Below are 19,483 nucleotides of genomic sequence, written 5' to 3' on the forward strand. Positions count from 1 at the left end.
AGCTACGAATCCCTTTTCTGGAATGGGCATATTCCTACAGAGGCAAAAGCAGAAATCCAGTTTCTGGCAGGAACACCAAGAACTTGGGAGATTCAGAGGCAAAACTGATGGGTTTTTTTCATGTGTCAGAGACCTTAGAAGCCTTTTTTCTTTTTTTTTTTTTTTTTTTTTTTTTTTTTTTTTTTTTTGGAAGTTACCTAAGGGACAGCATAAAAACCATGGGTTTTGTCAATCAGCTTTTGTACCCGTATGTACTATTGCTGAAGTAAGAAAACAAAAGTAATTGCCTGATCAAAGTCCTTTCATGTGGAAGGCAATTACCTAAACTGAAGAACAGAGAAGTTCAAGAGAAACTTGTGCTCATCCTAAAATCTCGTGAGCCCTCCATGATTTTACAGGGATCAATAGGAAGGGGAAGGAATAGAAATCAATTGTTACAGAAAAATAACGAGGATACACTTCCAAGAACCACTGCCTTTCCAAAGGAATTTCCCTTTCCCCTTTCTTCACCTTTCCCTGTCTTCAAGCCCTGCTACCCTGGTTGATTCAGGATTTTGAGATGGTGCTAATGAGAATTTTATCAGTCTCAGGCATTTAATTGATTTTTACCTTCAGTATCATGCAGCACAGTCTCCACGGGAGGGGAATTAAGAACTGCCAATCCCACACACTCTCCCTACTTATCCATTATAGCCCTTGCTCTTCTGCTTCCTTCTTTTCACAGAGAGCACTTATTGCCCTCCTCAGCACACAAAGACTTTTCCCAGCCACATCAGGGAAAGCTAACAGAACAAATACTGTTTAAGTCCCCCAAAGTCTCGTAAAACCCCAGGAATAATGGTGAGTCTCATTATGTGCAGATGAAAGAAGAACTAAAGGCTTGAACAATCAGTATCTTGAGCCCAAACTGTTCTGCTAAGACCTTGCAAGAGCCTTAGGTCCTTAATGGATGTGAGGAAATAAATTCATTCTGATAATAACATTCATCACTCTGCATGAGATTTTAAGCCATTTTCGAGTAAAAGCATTATCTCAGATGGATGACAGGATTGTGACAGGTTTCTGTCCCCTCTTACAAGCCAGAATGTCACTGTAAATTGGTACTCATAAAAAGTGTAAAAATCTCAATGCATTATCAAAAAGAGGGTGTTGGAAATTGAAATTCAAAATAATTTTATGTACACCAAAGATGTCTTTGTTTACGGAACGTCTTGACAAAAATCTAGTTTATGCACAGGTTTATTTTCCATGAAGTTCATAAAGGAGACACACCTGGTTCTCTAACAACCCTTAACTCTTGTTTCCACTGATGTATTGCTATCAGATTAAAACCTGTGAAGTACAAAGCAAAAAAACATGAATATTAAAGCTTCCCCAGAACTTGGCAGCACTTTGCATAAGGAAGTTACCACACTAAATTAGAAGTGCTTTTTCATTTCAGCAGAGTGCACTGCAGCATGTTGTCAGGCAGAGAAGAACTCTGAAGTACTGTCCAGGAAAAATGAAGAGTCCAGTTAGCGGATATACTTTAATTAGAATCTAAATGTTCCTCTCAGTGGAAACCTGTGAACAACTCAATTAAATCCATACTGATCCGACACCCCGAGCTGTGTGCTGCTCCAATTTCAAACCACAGGAGCCAGGACAGAACTTACTGTACCACAGAATTGTACATTCCTCTTTAGAAGGGTGGAAAGATCACTTGGAAACGAGATCAGGCTGCCTGTTCAGACTGAGGTTTTGCCACAGGCATTCTGTGCTCTTTGGAGCTTTTAAGCAGTTTATTTTTACGGCAGACACATGGCAAATAGCACATTGCTGATTTAATTAATCCCATAAATAACCTTTGCGAAGCTGAGCGCTGAGGCTACAAGAGGTGGCATTAATCACATATCTTTGTTTGAATAGTTACAAAAGTTTTTGAGACAGATTTTTTTTTTTGTTTAATATGTAACTGAGCCTAACAAGAATACTTAGATACCCATTAATTAGACTATTACCTATACTGGATTACATAATGCATAGAGAACAGAGGCTAAACACAGTTTAATCTAATGTATTTGAAATGTGATAGAATTAAAAACCAGAAGATTATCTTAGTTCTTGGGCATAGAGACATGTCGTGGCATTATCTAAATACTTAAAAAGATGAAAAAAATACATCCAAAATATATCTTAAGCCTCAAATTAATAGCAATATCACATAAATATTTAACAGAAAAACTATATTGTTTTTAAACCAATTGAGAAATAGCTTTACAGGAATCTGCTATTTTCAGAGCCAGTTCAACAGCTCTCAATAATGTAAGCCAAACTGAATTTTGCCAATTCAAAAATAAGAACCAGTGAGTAAACAAGGTATAATCACACTGTCCCTATCCCAGAAAAGAAAAAGCAGAGCCAGACGAAGTGCCTTGGTTAATGAGAGAGGAGGCAAAATGGCTCATAAACAAAAATACCTTTTGATTTTGAGAGAATTTCCTCTCTCTTTATGCTGCCTAGAAAGTCTCTATTTATTACTATGATTTTCAAGACTAATATGGACTGTGCTGTATGATTCCGAGCCACATACAAGCCATCAGGAACTGTAGCAGCTTTCTGTCTACAAATATTCACACAGAAAGGTACAATGCACTGATTGGCAACCTCAAAAGAAGGGGTTTTTACATTTCTTGCATATGAAGCAAAGGAAAAGCAAATATTTCATTTTAGATCTTAATGTACACTACTTCTATTTTTAATTTATCCCTTCATTTTTCTTTTTCATGCACAACATTTTTCTATTTTCAGACTGCTCTTGAGTGTTGAACTCTCGGTAATGAATCTACTTAAAATGTACATGTTTTGGCATAGCATAAAAATATAGCAGGGAAAAAAATGTTACTGAGCCCACTGTCAACTAAACTGAGCTGTCCTCTTCAGAATATACATGGGAAGGATGCAATGGGGACATTTCATCATTTTAGTAAATGATAAGTTGAAGGGTGTTTACTTCAGTGTTGGATCTCCCTTAAGAGTTTCATGCTGGTATAAACTCATGCAGAATCTATCCTGGAAAGGGAGGGGCGTGCAGTAGATGTGGTTAAATTCAGGAAAAACACAGGCATCTTCAGGCATAATGCATCACTGAGCAGCCATAAAGCAGTTTCATTGGCAAAATCTTGCAGGAAAATGGAAAACAGCTGATAGTTTGATAGCACACATCTTGTTCCTCACCCGTAAGTGGTTTACTCTACACACTCTACACCTTTCCAAGATTCTCTAGCATTCAGCCATTCAAACGTGGACCTTCAGTACAGTAAATCATTGGCTTTGTTATTGCAAAATACCTCCAAGGGTACAGTAAACCTAATAATTTTGGATAGCAGATGTTTATTTTGTAGGTGTCACCACTGCAGGCAGCAGGAACAAACTCTGCTCCCAATTACACCGAGAAGGAGTTGAAGAGGAGCTTGCACCAGCAAAAGAGAGCTCAGTGAGGACAGGTCCTAAGGGGTGTGAAATAGTAATTCCAGCTGGTGTAGGTGCAGCTGTCAGGTCTCAGAAGAAACTATCTAAGACTGCGTTGAGGAAAAGCTGTGCTCACTAGTTTCCAAACCTAAGCCTGTGGGTGAAACATTCACAGGAGATGAAAACAGGCTTTAAAAAAGAGAGTTTCTTCCTCTCCCTGGAACACATTTGCTTTTTGTTTCTAGGAGCTTAGAGCATTTTGAGGAGCACAGAGCAGATTTGCCCAAATTGACTGTTAGCAGGCAGACAAATGTCCCGTTGAACAGAAAACATTTCTCCTCGTGGTTTTCCAGACTTTGAAGCAGGAGCTGCCTCAGCCAGGCTGAACAGGGCTCCCATGCCTCGTGCTTCCTCTGAAACTGTTGGGTGGACCAGATCAAAGCACTTCCAGCATAAAGAGTTAACTTGACTACAGTTTATAATTAGACAAGTCCTGGATATTTAATGTACCTAAATACAGATGACTGGACAGAGCTTAACAATATTCCATCATCAGGGTAAAACAACAATTTTGCTCCTTCAACATTCCCAGACATTCCAACTTAAAAACCACCATACTTTCCAGTGCCCCCATTACCTCTTCTCACCCTGTAATATTCTTAGACATTATCTCTTTTTAGAAAAAAAAAAAATTTAAAAGGCAGAACAAAGATGTGCTACATGGGAGGTAAAGAAGTCCGGAATTTGCTCTTCTATGACTGTGTTCAATTAAAGAACACAGCAAGAAACCACAAAAGCACCCCAAGGAAATTAGTCCAATTGACTTAGATCCATATTATTTACAAATATTTCCAAATTGGAATGCTTTCAACTACACCATTCCTTGATTAATGAAAAAAGAATTACTCAATGCATTTATTGGACGTGGAGCTCAGTGCAGTATTTAAACTGTGGCCTAATTGCTTTTAAGAAGTCACCATTTAGTCTTATTGATGTGCATCTTAGAAATTTGTCATTGCTCCTCTACACTTCATTGCGTTCAGGAGACAAAATTACACCAAATGTGGTTTTACACAATTGCTTAAAAAGTGCCATCCAGCCCATGATCAGTGTGCAAAGTGACACCAGTGGATTTTTACAGCCATCTGCCCAGGTAGAAAGGGCTACAAGCAGACCAAAGGAACGGAAACAATCCATCTCTGAGCTTTGTAGGCAGCGACTCATGAACGTAAAGACCTGGGAAAGCCCATTTTAAACACATTATTTCTCAGTAAAAGAAGCTGCTTCCCAGTTAACTTCAGCAGGCTCAGCACAGACTTTCTCACCTCCAGCTAACCAGGGTTGGGAGTGGCATTCCAGAGAAAGAATACACTTTTCTGCCTCAGATTTCTCCAGGGGAGAGGGAAAAGTAGTGAGCTTGATTTAGTTGGACAAACATTTATTAGTTCACTTCAGGAAAAAAAAAAAAAAGTCAGCGTGTATTCCAACAGAGGTAACAGGCACTCACGAGGCAAATTATCTTCTTGAAATGGTCCCCATCCAAAATACGCTTTCAAGTATAATCTCAGCATGCTTAGTTCTTAGGAATGGTATATTTTTCTTTCTGTAAATTTTTCTTTACTCTTAGAAGAATGCACTTAACTAACTTGAAAGTAAAAGCAGATAAAAAGCTTAGAAAACTGAAAAGTGCTGATTTTCCAAAACATAATATATTAAGAGGAAGAAGTACCCAGACAGTTGTTCCTATCTGTATACGTATCTGTCTGTTTATAGGGATACATGCAAATAGCTGGTGTCAAATTACAGATGACAAAAATACGTTATTAGGTTTTTAAATTCAAAATTTAAAGAACAACTCCTACTCAGTTTTCCCAAGAGTTATTTCTTGATATTTAGCCAAAGCTAAATTTAATTTTTCAACCATTAATCCTCTTACCTCTATTTTTCTATGTACCACAGGACAGGAACAAAACACTGGACTGCTTTGGCAGAACACTGGAAATGGAGAAATGAAAAGTTACTGAAAACCTCTTGAATGCTTAATACTATGTTTTTGTGATAACACATGGAAATTTCAACTGCATTTTCTTTTACTTGATTCCTTTTATTAATTTCACACACACATGAGATATTTTTTGGCATGGGAATACCCTACTGCAGTTCTGAATTTATACACTGGATAGATGAACATATAAATTCTCATTTCTCCTGCTCTTGGTGCTTGGCTGGGGACAGTTTTCAATAGCAGGTTACAAGGCAACAGCACATCAGTCCATATTGTGAGAGTTACAGTCTCCAAATAAAAGAAATCTTCTTCCTTGCATTAGCACTAAAATGTTTTCAAGTTTCCAACAAATCAATAAGTATTTCATTTTGCTATTTAGGAAAAAAAATTAATCCCAAGGGGACTTCGCAAAAAAAAAAAAAATTAAAACACAAAGAGCAGCAAGAAACTCTCCTACAGCTGAGTTTAAAAGAGTTGTAACTCTTCTGTGGGGTGTGAGATGACTCTTGTTCAAATTCACCTCGTGTTTAATGTCCCCACGATGAACTTCATTCTCCCTCTTTCCCAGGATAGCAGGAACATGTTTACCGTGCTCCAACAGATCTCCCAAAGCCAGTCCTCTTCATGCTGTTCAATTTTACATGAAACCCTGAAATATTCATTGGGACAAATAGAGAGCACTGAAAACGAGTTTATAGCGTTGGGGTTAGGGAAGTCAGCTGGCAGGGGCAACACCTCAGTGCTAATACCTTTCCCAGTGAATATTTAAATATTTATACAAAATTGAACAGCTGCAAAAAGATAGAGAGAGACAGACAGAGAGATCTCCTGCCAAGTGGGTTAGAACACCTCCCAGAGATGATTTGAGGTGAATGGTTCTAGAAAAAGCATGAGGGCTATTCATTCAAATCCAGCAGCTGAAGGAATTTTTTTTCAGTGCAGAAGCCCAGTAAAACCAACCCTGGAATTAATAAAATAGCATTATAATAATGATAATGATTACAATGCTGATTAAAGATTTTGCTTTAAGAGCCATCCTATTATTTCTGTCTTATACAAGTTGGGATAAGTCTTTTTCTTTAATCATAAACCTGATCAAAGGAAATAGAATTTCTCTATGTAAGCTGTTCCATGGTATGGAAAGCCTCAAAAAAACCCAGTGATTGAAGTTTTCATTCTACCTATTTTTCTAATTCTTTGCTTTTACTATTGCAGTAATCCATAATGCTTCAAAACAGATAAACTATTCCTCATTTAAAATATTGCTTACTTTATTATCTTCCCAATTGAAATGTTAAGTCTTTTTTTGCCAAAATACTGTCTCTTTTTCTTTGAAACCCATGATCATGTGTAAATAAAATCACACTGAACCTTTGACCAGTGTCTGAAAATCTTTTGCGCCCAAATCCCTATTCCGACAAATAAAGGTCAGGTGTGTCAGATACAAAATCATTTCTGTAAAATGGTTTTGCAGTTGCTGACAGCTTCAGCTACCTACTTATTTTTTTTCTCTCTTTTTTTTTTTTTTTTTTTTTCAGATCCAAAACAATTTAACCACATTTTCAGGAAAGTCCAAGAGATTGTGTTCAGTTTCTCTGGTTGGAGAACCATCCACAGACAAAAATGGTAACAAAGTCTACATCTCAGAATTCAGGAGATGGTTTAGCAATCCCATCCCTAATTAATTTACTTAATCCCCTCTTGAACCCACTGCTACTTTTGATCTCCACAGCGCCACGTTGCAAAGACAATAATCACATTCCAATTGAATTCACTGCCTGGGATTTTGCTGGCATCTTGTTGTTTCATTGACCATGATTTCTTCAACACAAACTGTATGTCAGATAAATCATCTTGAAAGAGTATCTTTTTGGAATATTCCTTCAGCAGTTCTGGTTCTGTTTTCTAACGCTAAAATCAACATTTAACCTACCCTCAAAAACTAAAATAATGCATAGCTTTAAAATTCTCTCATTTGCCACAAAGATCTGAGGGGAGTAATTGAAAAACTAAAACTAGCTGAAACAAGTTTGGGGAAATGAAACACAGATCATTGTAGCACCGCTTTAAACTAACTGAGGTAATGTGTACATTTATAGCATTGAAAATGGATGGCAGCATATACTTTACAGTTTACTGAGCCCTATCGATAAAGGCATCAACATTTTTCACCCAGACAAGGCTTCATGTTCCTGTCAAACAGCTGGCTAAGCACACTCCATCTTCCCTCCCAGGATGCAATCACAGCCGTCAGTACAATTCCAAAGCCACCCCTCTCCCCAAACGCTCACCCTGTACAACAGAGGACCTGTCCACTTGTTTGTTTTGCCATTTAAAGCAGGCAGCAGAAGCCCTGTCTCAGCAGCAAACATGCTGGAAACAATTTGTCAGCCTTTGCAATTTAACTCGCTCTGTGGCCCTTCCTCCGTGCACTTTGTGAGGCAGCACGTCCCCATCAATCCATCAATATCCACCAGGTTTCACCCTCCTGGAGAGCTGTTTAGGAAAACCCCGATCACACAAAGCCCTGCTCGCTCTCCTGATCTAATACGAACACTGAAATTGTAAATATCTTTTTTTAATTCATGACCCCTTTTCCTCCCCACACTCCGCCACACGCTTACTTTCACTCATACACACACACCCCCCCCTTTTTGACCCTTTTGTCTTTAACTTTCTTCAGCTGCAGGGGATTTCAGGATGGCTTCTCTGCACGGCTGCAGACAGAGGTGCCCTTTCTGTTGGTAGCCAGGTCCTGACAAGCATTTTCTTTGCTGTTCTCCCCTACGTGAATACAGACTGCACTGAGGAAACCCGGGGACAACTGAGCTTGACAAAAACATGAGAAAGACGTTTTCCAGTAAAGATTCATGAGAACTCTGTGACTGGTTTGAGATGAAGCAGTCAGTCAGTAGTGCAGTCTTGGTGCAAATCAGTTCTCTGTTAGAGCAGAAGAAAAGGTGGTCTAGGTTAGTTTCTTTGGGTACTCTCCTAGGTATAATGAAAAAGTTGGGGGAAAAAAAATATGATATTGCATTAAAAAAAAGGATGCTCAAACCCTGGGTGATTGGATCTAAAATGCCTCAAAAAATCCAACCCCAAACATCTGAGACAGAATGGCCCACCCGGTTCCAAGGCAGAGGCAAACAAAAGCAGCCTTTACAGACAAGACAATCAGTGTTATCCACAAAAAGGGTCGAGACACGCCATTGATTTCCAATTGTTTGCAGGTGGAAACAACAGAGAAATTGGCACCACCTGCTCAGATAAATCACTGACTGCAGCAACTGAATGCTGCTGCAGCTCCAACAGCAGTAAAAACCCCTCACCTTACCAAACCTCTGCTAGCTCTGATTAGTGACCAGAAAAGTCACAGACTGCAGATGACAAATAAGGAGAAAGGATCTGTACAGGAAAATTATCCTTATTAGAGAATATGCAAACACTCTAATGAGGTGAACTCACTGGAGCCAACACAATTTATTAGTACAGGGGAAAAGGCCATTTGTTAATGGGTTAAAAATCTGACAAATCCTCAATCCCAAGAGCAGAGAACTGAAAAATTTCAGAGTGTGGCAGCGTATTCTGAAGAACAGGCAAGTAGCAAAGAAGTAGAGCTAACCCAGGATGTGTGACCTCTTAGACACTTTTTTCTTTATTCTTGAGCAACGACTGAAAGTTTTTCAAGAAAGAGCTCCTGGGAGCTGGGAATTCTGTTCTGGAAATCTGGTCTGGGCTTGCATGGCAAGGTTATGGTAGCAGAAGGGGCTATTGGGGTGGCTTCTGCAAGAAGCTGCTGGAAGCTTCCCCTGTATCCACACTGGAGCAGGCTGTTCCCAACGATCTGTATCCCATGGAAAAACTAAACATTAACCACTGGAAAAGACAAACATTTACTTATGCTTGCATCCTCCAGAAAAGCAGAGCTGAGAGAAACATTGCAGTGCCTCAAAGGAGAACAGAGTTTATTACAGAAAAGCACCGTCTGCTGCTGAGAATACTTTTGTGCAAATAGAAGCAGCATGAGCATGTTTCTAAGGTGAGAAGGCACAGTCCACAGATAATGCCCAAGGAAATGACTAACACAGTTATATTTTTAAATAAATATATTAGGACATTTGTATCGGTGGCTGATGCACCACTATGCCATTAAATGCACCTCAACACCCTCTGGTTTTGGAGTTCTGCTCTTTAACATTCTTCAAGTGTTTTTTCTTTAATTACACTAAGGTTAGCATAGCTCTTGAAGAGGTTTTGCCCCTTGGGCATATGAAATATGATAAACCAAAATGCCCTGGCCATCAGTCCTCACTCCAGAGATCTTGGGAAGATACAGCAATCAATTTAAAATACATTGTATGTCTTCAGTGGTTATCTTAAAGGAAAAAATCCCTTACAATGAAGTATTTTCCAAAACTGAATCTTTATATATGTGATGGCTGACACTGAGCCACAGCAGTTCGCACTATTCAAGTTCCAAAACAATTGCCAAGTTTATTTAGCCATCTTTCACACAAAGAAAGAGGCAGAAATCATCTAATACATACAATTTTACATGTTTCTTTTAAATTATTATCTTTAGGGGATTTAGAATCCAGGAAAAAAAAAATCTGTAAAATATTGGAAGTTTTTTGGCTGGAAGTATAGAAAGAACAGTTATTTAGTGTTATTAAGGTCTAATAATACTTTCATTACAATTGCAAAAAGTCAAACACACGTAATTTTTCAAATGCTGAGAGAACTACCATTATGCTGATGATCTTCATTTGCATTGTTAAAAAGCAATTGTTGTTTCCTTAGCAGGAGCAGGAAAATTGTATCTGGCAAAGCATTTGCACTCCTGCAGCAGAGCAATGGATCACTTCCAGCAGGGTAAAACCGAGTCAGGGATTCCATTAGCACAGGGAAAGCAGCCACACATCATCACCTGGAGTTTGTGGTCAGAGGGAAACCTTCATCCCGTGCAGTTTCACGGGTGACTCTAGCAACTGCCTAATTCAGGTTTGTGAAGAATTTCCTAGTAGCTTGAGCAAAGACAGAAAAGGGAAAAAAAAACCTCAAATACTGAATTATATAAAGATAATAAGAAAGAGAACGCAGTCATTTAATGGAGAAAAGATACAATCACCACAAAATTAATGAAACTGAGACACAGCAGCACCAAGCCAACCCAAAACTGTGGAAGTTAGAAATTGTGTTTGATGCAATGTTGATGACATCTCTTAAGCTACCTTCATTTATTAATTTTCCCCAGCAGCTAACTATTCTCATGGTGCGATAGTTTCTTAAGAGTAAAGATTTCAAAATGTTAACTTTAAAAGCAAAATCTACCATTACTAAACAGAGAGACAAAACCAGTGAATAGAGTGACTTCATATTTTTGCATGTTTTCATTCCCTCTGCGACTGCATTTTCAGCTGTAATATTTTATCTAGAAAAGGAAAAAAAAACCAAACAAGATTTTTTCCTCAGTAAACGTTTATGGCGGCATCTCCAGTTTAGCCATCAGAGACTAGGAAAGTGACACTACTGTTCAATGTTTCTTTTTTTCCCCCCAAATGCTGATGTTGTGACCAGAGTGCAATACCCAGAGTGTCTTGAGCAGCTCCTGAAGCCCAGGTAGCAAATACCACATTTTTCCACCTAAACAAAAGGCCAGGAAGACAAACCCAGCATTAACATAATTCACAGATGCTATAAACCTAGCAGGGAATTTTTCTAATGGTGTAAAATTGCTTTTCTGTCACAGAGATATGGAACATTGATTTAAGGGGTTTTTTATCCCTTGACACTAAGGAAATCTGGATTATAAGTTCACACTGTTTATCTCCTCCAAGAGCTTTGGAACACATTCCTCAATTTTAACAAAATTTGACAGAGGGATACGGTCTCAGAGATGTTATGTTCCCACAAGTTTTGTGACACTAAACAGATGGGAAGAGGAGAGAGATCTTTATGTTATCACACTGCATATTCCACTGAGAGAAAAGCTTCAGAACACACTTCTGCTCCTTTAAAACTCTGAGTGTTTCCAGGAAGGGGAACTTATGCCCTATCTGGAGAAAAAAACTTGAGACAAAGCATGTCAGCAGAGAAAAAACACACATGCACAAGCAAAGAACTTCTTATTCTGGTGTTTGTGAAGTTAACTTGTTCAGAAGGAGAGGCAGCGCTAGAGACATCAAATTTATTTGTTCTCTCCTACCTGGCCTTGGAGATTTCCAGTTCCCAGCAAGTCTGGTGACCTCTGTGGCAGTGAAAACACTGTCAGGTACAATTCATGGTTCAGTGGTGCTGTTCTGCAGCATCATGGTGGTAAACAGAGATCAGAACAGGATTTTTTTCATTTTAGATTGGGCGGGGGAGGACCAGTTTATTACTCCTAACTGTATACTGATATCTTTTAAAGTGTTTTTCTTTAACAGTGCTGGACTTCAGCAGCAAATGACTGTTCGAGTGTTTGCAGTACACCTAAGGAAGTGTCAGCTTTGCATACCTTCGTCCTCCTTTTGCTGGCATCGCTGACTAGCAGTGCTTGCCACAATTTCTGTCAAGTTACCCTAATGTGTGCAATTTTTAAACAAACACGTGGGGGTCAATATCCCAATGGAAACCCTGAGGAGTCGTGCATTTCAGGTATGTGTTGTCCCACTGTGGAGAATTATCTCATGACTATGCAAGGGGTTCACAAATGACAGTAGCTGCCTACCACAATGTATTTCTTTAAAATAAAATCGTTAAATATTTCAGTTTTTAATCAGCATTGGGCTGTGGAAGGCTGGGTGATTGTTTGACAAGGCCAGCATACAGCTGAGTCTCCTCACGGTTACACAACCCGAGTTGGAGGGAGCAAACTTTCCTAAGAAACTTCTTTTCTCTTCCAAGTAGGCTGAATCTGCTCTACTTTCCCTAACCTGTCCCGAGAGCATAGAAACACAAAATCCCCTTCTCCTCCTTGGCTGATCTTTGCTACATTTTTCTTGTCAGCTTTAATGCCAAAGCAGGCTAACTAAGAATAATTTTTTAAAAAAATTAAATTCAAAAATCTGCTCTTAAAAGAAAACTGGAAGCTGCACTTACAATAAGTACTGATATTGAATCATATTTAAATTATAAGAAATAGTTTTCATGCATAGCCAGATAGTATTAAGATAAGATATCTGGATTTACTTCATAGATTAGAAGGGAGCAACACCTAGGATGATAAGTAATTTTGTCTAAAAAGATAAATAATGTAAAACGTTTCACGGAAAATCAGGCACAGAAGTCTGCATTCAGCTTGATTCTACTGAATTAGACTAAGAAATTTCAAATATTACAAAGGCTTTCATACTGTACACACGGACATTATTCCCACAATCTTCTAAACATCTCATCTCTTAATATTAGGCCTTTCTTCCAATTTATAATATTTCCTGTGCCCCCAAAACTCTGGAAAAAAATAAGTTCTTCAAATCCAGTTTTATTTTCTCTTAAGTGTTGAAGTATATTTCATCCTTGAATCATTTGTTAGGAAAAAAATTTTAAGCTGTGTTTTCTTTCTTGTCTTTCCATGCAAATGATAATTTAAAATGACAGATTCTAGAATGAAGATGGTGAAAAAAAAGTCTCATGGTCTAATGGTATACAGCCAGCTTTGAGAGTTGCAATTACAAGAGCTGGAAAACTGTAAACAAAAAGAATATTTTTCAATACTAAAAACAAGCAAACAAACAAACTCTGCATTTCCTAATGAATACCCTGAGGCAGCTACTACAAGCATGCCTATACTGCACACAAAATGAGTTACCGAAGGAGAAAGAGATGTACAAGCTAATTTTGAGCAGCTTACTCAGGATCCCACCTATGGGACAAGTTTTGTCCCATCGTGATACCGGAGCTTAAGTTTTCCTGCCCCAAAGCTCCTGGTTTGGGGAGGCCTTTTGCAATTCCAAGCGTGAGGAAAGTCTATCTCCTACTGAGCACCTTCCTGCCCTTTCTGACTATTCTGTTTAACACTGGTGCGAAGAAAAGCTGCAGGACAGTAGCTCAATGCAATTCATGTTCTCATTCTGGAACGCAGAAACCTGAGTGTTTAATATATTGGCAGCACACACGGGGAGTGAAACCAGCACACCTGGTTCAGTCTGACAGCTAATCTCCTTCCAGCTCTGCCTGAGTATCTTGCTTCTATCAAGGTTTAGCTCTTTCTCTTTTAACATTCATGTCGTCCCACCTGCTCTCACCCCAAGGTTTTGCATCCCAAAGATTCAGAAGTCTCAGTGTCTCCAACTTCTCTCACAACTAAAGGCAAGTGTTTGAAAGGGAGTTTCATACATGTTCTGAGCTGGGAAGTCTCAGCTCAGAATTAACATTGTCTCAAAAGCAAGTGCAGCACTTCCAGCAGCAGGAGACAAATTTGCCCTCTATTTTGAGCTTCAGATAAATCTTAAGCGCAGCTGAAGGCATTCAAGAGCTCAAATGAGAGAGCATACAGCACTTGCATAACATCTGACAGCATAGGGATGGCAGAGGCTGCTTAGGTCACAAGGGTGGGTCCTCCCAAAGTGAATGAGCGCAATTTGTTCAGGGTTTTAGGCTCCTTGAAAAGAAAAGGTCTGTTTCAATTCCGGGACTGGTTATTTTCCTGTGGGAAGTCCTGGCAGCAGATCATTTTCTTAGAAGCTGTAATTTTGAACAGAGGCTTTTTTCCACTAATGGGAAAATCTCAAAGGTTTTGTGAAGATCATACGTGCACTTAAAAATTCAGAGGATTGTTCCAATTGCCAGAGCTATCTGAATTTGAAGTATTTGTTCTTAGCTTTCACAAAACCAAATGGTAAGCATGGTAGAAATGTAATTTTTTAAAAAATCAGATATCACTTACTGCTGGCTGTATTTTTCTGAACCTTTTCTCTTTTTCCTGTTCTGTTAGAGGAAAAAGAAATTGTAACTGATTTCTCTATTCACTGATTTATCTAGAAAAACACATACTGTTTCTCGCAAAACACTTGTCTTGGTTTAGACAGACAGGTATCTGCCAGGGAAGATTGGAGTATCCCTTGGAATGTAAGCCCCCCCCCTCCCCCTTTCCAAAATATTATAAATTTGCAATTAAAAGGCTGTCAGGCAAAGATTTTGGGAATAGGTATGGCAGTTCTTTACTAGGGATATTAAAAATACAAATGTCGTGGTGCAAAAGAATAAGCAAACAAACAGGAAAACCTAGAAAACCCTGACAGAGTCAGAAATACAACCTGACACCCTGTTGGTCAGGGTGTTGGAAACAGTCCCAAGGTAAGCCCTCCTGCAGTGGCAGATGTGGTCTTGTTGGAAGCAGGGATGGTCCCATAGAGAAAAAAGGGTTCCGAGATGGGTCCAGACTTCCTTCAAGAGTCCCATGGGAACACCGGATGTCTGGTGACACTTGTGTCTCCTTTTTATCTAGCTGGAAATGGTTTGGCTCCTCCTCCCTGGGCAGAGCATCTCACAGTGGGATGATGTAATGTGTCGTGTCATTGGTGAGCTTTAATGGCCCATTAACAGAAGACATCCCCATGGGGGTAGTGGAAGACTGAACAGAGATAAGAAGCAATGCCCCACCCAGTTTTAACAGCTGGCTTGTTATCAGAGAAGGCAGTTACCCCCTTCCTTCTGGAGTTCCAACAGATAAAGAAGAAGATAAAAAATTTCACCCCAACAGGGTTTCAACAGATGGAATAGAATAAACTTTTTTTTTTGGTTATAAAACCCAAGACAACAGTAAATGTGAAAAATAAGCCTCTTTGCTTTTCTAGGCAATGTGTTTATTCCTAGATATCTTAAAAACACGTTTGCACAATTTTGTGCTCTCTCTTAAAACCTGAATTTAGCCTCCAGCTGTCTAAGCAAAACAACCCATAAGAGAATCGCTGGGCCAGAGATCTTGAAGCCTGTACAGAAACACATTAAGAAAGAGGCCACCAAAATAATCTATGGGCAGACAAGCCAGACAAACAATTAAGGCAGATCTGGCCTTTGAAAGTATGTCAACTATCCGATTCAAAAATTGAAAGGACATGACTATTATATATCCTGTTATGCATGGATTTGGAATAATATTTTTTTATTTTGTCTTAATTCGTTGTAAATATGAGACTGCAGCAAAGTACTGCCCTCAAAAACACATCCTCAGAATTAATTATGAGTACATCCCATGCTAACGTTCTCTGTTCCCAAATCCTTTGAGCAGCTTTCAAACTCTCACTTAAAATATTTTAGTGGCTATTTTTTCCCCAAATTTCCTAGCTCAGTCTGGGAACAGCAGTTTTGAGGAGGAACAGGGTCTACCCAGATGTAAATAAAAGAAACAAGCATTTGAGGATACATGGAGGAGGGCAAGAAAGGCAACACCTTAAGTGCACTTTAATGAAAGTTCGTGGCTCTGCTGTGAAGCTGAGGACTTGCTGCCTGTGCTGACATAGCCAAGCACATCTCAGTTTGCAGGAGTCATGTCTGACAATACATTTTTGCCTTTTAAGTCTTTATATTTCAATAACTGCTCTGATTATGAAGCATTCAGCAAGTTAAAATCTAGTACAATTCCTTTGGGACACATCTCAGGTGATGGGGATACTTCCCCCACCGCATCCCAGATGGACACAGGGATCTCGTAGCTCTGCCTCTGTAATTTACATCCCGCTTTTCCTGACTACATCCATTCTGTGCATATCCACCCAATTGCACCTGTTGGGTGGATGGTTCTGCTTCTTGGAAAAGCAACATTTCTTAGACGGGTGAAGATGCCTTTTAAGGTTATGGACTAAATAAAAATTGTGTGGCTTTTTCTTATTTAAAGCACATACCTCTCCATCAATGCTTCAAATAGTTCCAGTTTACTGCAGAAACTTTCTTTTCTGTGGATGTGGATACTCTCCCTCTGAAAGCCTCCGTTTGTGTGTGCACTCTACATGGCAATGCCCCACAGAGATTTTCAAGTTGAGCTGAAGTTATATAGAAGAATTCAAAAAAACCCCACAGTCTTACAAACTTATTGAATTAGACTTCTGGCAGCACTTGAGCTGCCCCTGCAAGGTATGGGTACATAGGGTAGCCGATGTACTCTCCACTACATATGGAATTAAAAGCATTTTACTGCACCATTCCTGCTGTTTAATTTTAAAGCATCAAATTAAAGCTCAATAAAGCCCTAATTAGGGCGCTTTATGATAAATTATTCAGGAGACATTTCACATATTCCACAGTAAACTGAATTCCCTCAGTTCTTTGGCACACAAATATCTCATTTCAAATATTTACAGAAGAACATGCCAGAAACCTAGTTCAAAGAGGTTTTGACAAATCAGAAAAATTTTACTAAAATATAATCCCAAACATATGGTTTCTTCAGCTCATGCAATTTCTGAGCCCAGCTGAAAATGATAGCTAATGAAGAGCAAAAAAGAAAAAGCCCCAAGTTCAATCTGAAAATTAAATACTCGAGGAAAAGATTAAGTTTCATTTCCACCAAGGAATAAAATTTTCGTGAGCTCCAGTGGAAGCAGGATTGGCTTCCAAATGGTGCCAGATTTCACTGACGCAAAGCTTGACGCTACAGACACAGCAAGGGAGATACAATGTTCTACAGAAAATAGGATTTAAAGCCTGCTTTCTGTTTGCTTCTCATTTTTAACATTCACCTTGGATCCAAACCTAAGAAAGATCCCTTAAAATTCAAGAGCTAAAAGAAACGAGCAGAGCAATCCGCAGTTTTAGAAGAAAGTTTCATAATACTTGAACTTCTGGTTACTTTTTCCATTACTTTTTTTTTTTTTTTTCAGTGAGAAAATCAGGCCTCCTTAGTGTTAGATGTTCTGGTAACAGATTATTCCATAGCAAAGTCTTCCTCGTCACTCTGCCTTGCTGCTTTTATGCCCAACAGTGCTTTCAACTCATCACTTAGTGTCAGAACACATAGCAACATGTGTCAAAACATGTCTTCTGGGAAGAAATCCTCATATTTTATTGCAGCATCAATAACTTCATACTTCTTACAGTCACACTTGAAGTTGATAATTGCACTGGATTAAAAATGTGTTCTTAATAAAAGTTCCAAATGATGGCTCCCTACAAGCTTTACAGCCTATTGTGAAGTAAAACTTTTTTGTGGTCTGAATTCAGCAACGATCCAAACCCACACTAAAGAATTTTTTCAAAATTTTTGTGTTTCACTTTATTCTATAAAAGCAAGGGGGTTGATGGTGATGTAGAAGCAGAACAGCTACTTTAAAATGGCTAATAAAAAATAGCACCTTTTTCCCCCCTCATCCCATCACCAACTGCACTCAGAGAAGTCCGCTTCTGGAGCAAGCTTTAATTCTCACATTATTTATTTCCTAACAGCGGGACCCCTATTCAATAATTTCTGTGAAGACTGCATGAAATACACGCGCAAAAAATGATATCTGCTGTTCCCAAAAGCCAGCATGGTATCACAGCTACATCTGCGAGTTGTTTGAGTCTTCCCCTTGGTCCTGAACCTGGACTAAAGATGATGCAAGGGTTTGCTAAACAGAAATTGAAAAGACCACACACCCAATGCATATGAAGAGGCCCAAATCAGTTATGGGTGGCAAATAGCAAGACTGGCAACCACGTGCACGTGAAAATATGTTATTAAAGGGTAAGTGGGTTTCTGAACAAACAATATTCACGCCAGGGTACTGCCATGAACAGTAGATTGGAAAGAATAGCTATGTTTAGATCACCTCTATTTTAGCATAGCTTTTCTTTTATAAAATACTTTGACTGTTCAAGTTGGCAGCTGACTTTATGAATATAAAATTTCTTCAAAGAGTCTGATCTTTCTGAATTACACTACAACAAACTGGTAAGCTCTGGTCTCAGTGAGCAGTTTAGACTGCCAACCTTAAGTCCCATGTGTTATGTCAGCTAGCAGATATTTTTATGAAATTCAGGGATTCAAAGACTCACATCAGAAAATAGCATTCAATTAACTACAAAGCACAGCACTGCTCCATTTTAGGATGCTTTAGTTTAAGATGTGTTTTCAAGGAAGCAGTTCAAATAAATGAGGTTCTAGAGAGCCACAGAATCATTTTTGCTGGCAAAAGCCTCAATGGCCACCAGTTCCAACCAGGAACCCAGCATTGCCAAGAAAACCACTTAACCATGTCCCCATCCACATGTCTTTTAAATACTTCCAGAGATGGTAGCTCCACTCCCAGGGGAGCATTTTCCAGTTCTTGAAAACCCTTTTGATGCAGAAGATCTTCCTCATACGCATAAAACTCCCTCTAACCTGTCTCCTGGATGCCCAGGTGTAAAAGCAAATTAGGAAATACTTGTTCATTGCAGCAGCCCTCTTGTTAGAGAATAGAAATGAGCCCAGACACAGACACCTTGTTTATCACAGCATGAAAAGGGCCCTGGCTTATTCCTCTTTACAGCTCAGCCATCCTGACTCCAACCATTCACTGACTCGGGCTGCAGCAAGCTCCTGCTGGAGGTTTCCCCTGCAGCCTCTGACTGCTGGTTATTCCCTGCTGAACTCTGACTGCAGGGATCAGTTTGCAGCCTCTGACTTCAGACTTTTACCCAACTAGACTGTGACTGCAGGTTCCAGCAACAGGCTCTTAACTATAGCCCCAGACTGACCTCACAGAGAGATTCTCCCCAGGATCCTTCTTCTTCATGCTCCTTTCACTCCCTCTTCCTCAAGGTTCCTCCTCCTTCATGATCCTCTTCACCACCTAACCCACTCCCTCTTATCACACTTATCTTTATTGGATACAACTGTGACTCATCAGGGGCAAGGCTGTATTGTAATTAACACAGCTATTACTTATTAGGGGCAAGGTCGCCTGTATTCCCTTCTACTCTTGTTAACTCTGATCATACTTGGCCCAAATGGAGAAAAGATACTTTAAAATGTTGGTAAACAAGACCTAGTCTCAGTAAGAAAACTTGTTTAACAATCTCATCGTTTTAGGTGAAGATGTAAAATACCCTGGGGATGAAAACAGGTGTTACTGGAGTTGCCTGAGCTGT

At 39.2% G+C, this 19,483-nt stretch overlaps 1 long non-coding RNA gene across 1 annotated transcript; it reads right to left on the minus strand.

The window, feature by feature from the left end:
• Nucleotides 1-224: 224 nt before the first annotated feature.
• LOC136291663 (uncharacterized) lies at nucleotides 225-19,178 on the minus strand. Its single transcript, XR_010721646.1, has 4 exons — nucleotides 19,091-19,178; nucleotides 5,976-6,104; nucleotides 5,387-5,445; nucleotides 225-1,332 (listed from the first exon to the last, which is right to left on the minus strand). It is a non-coding gene; the product is annotated as an uncharacterized lncRNA (long non-coding RNA).
• Nucleotides 19,179-19,483: the final 305 nt, after the last annotated feature.

This window comes from Chamaea fasciata, unplaced genomic scaffold (assembly GCF_029207755.1).
Source record: "Chamaea fasciata isolate MVZ Bird 193981 ecotype frontalis unplaced genomic scaffold, bChaFas1.0.hap1 SCAF_7, whole genome shotgun sequence".
Taxonomy (NCBI): domain Eukaryota; kingdom Metazoa; phylum Chordata; class Aves; order Passeriformes; family Sylviidae; genus Chamaea; species Chamaea fasciata.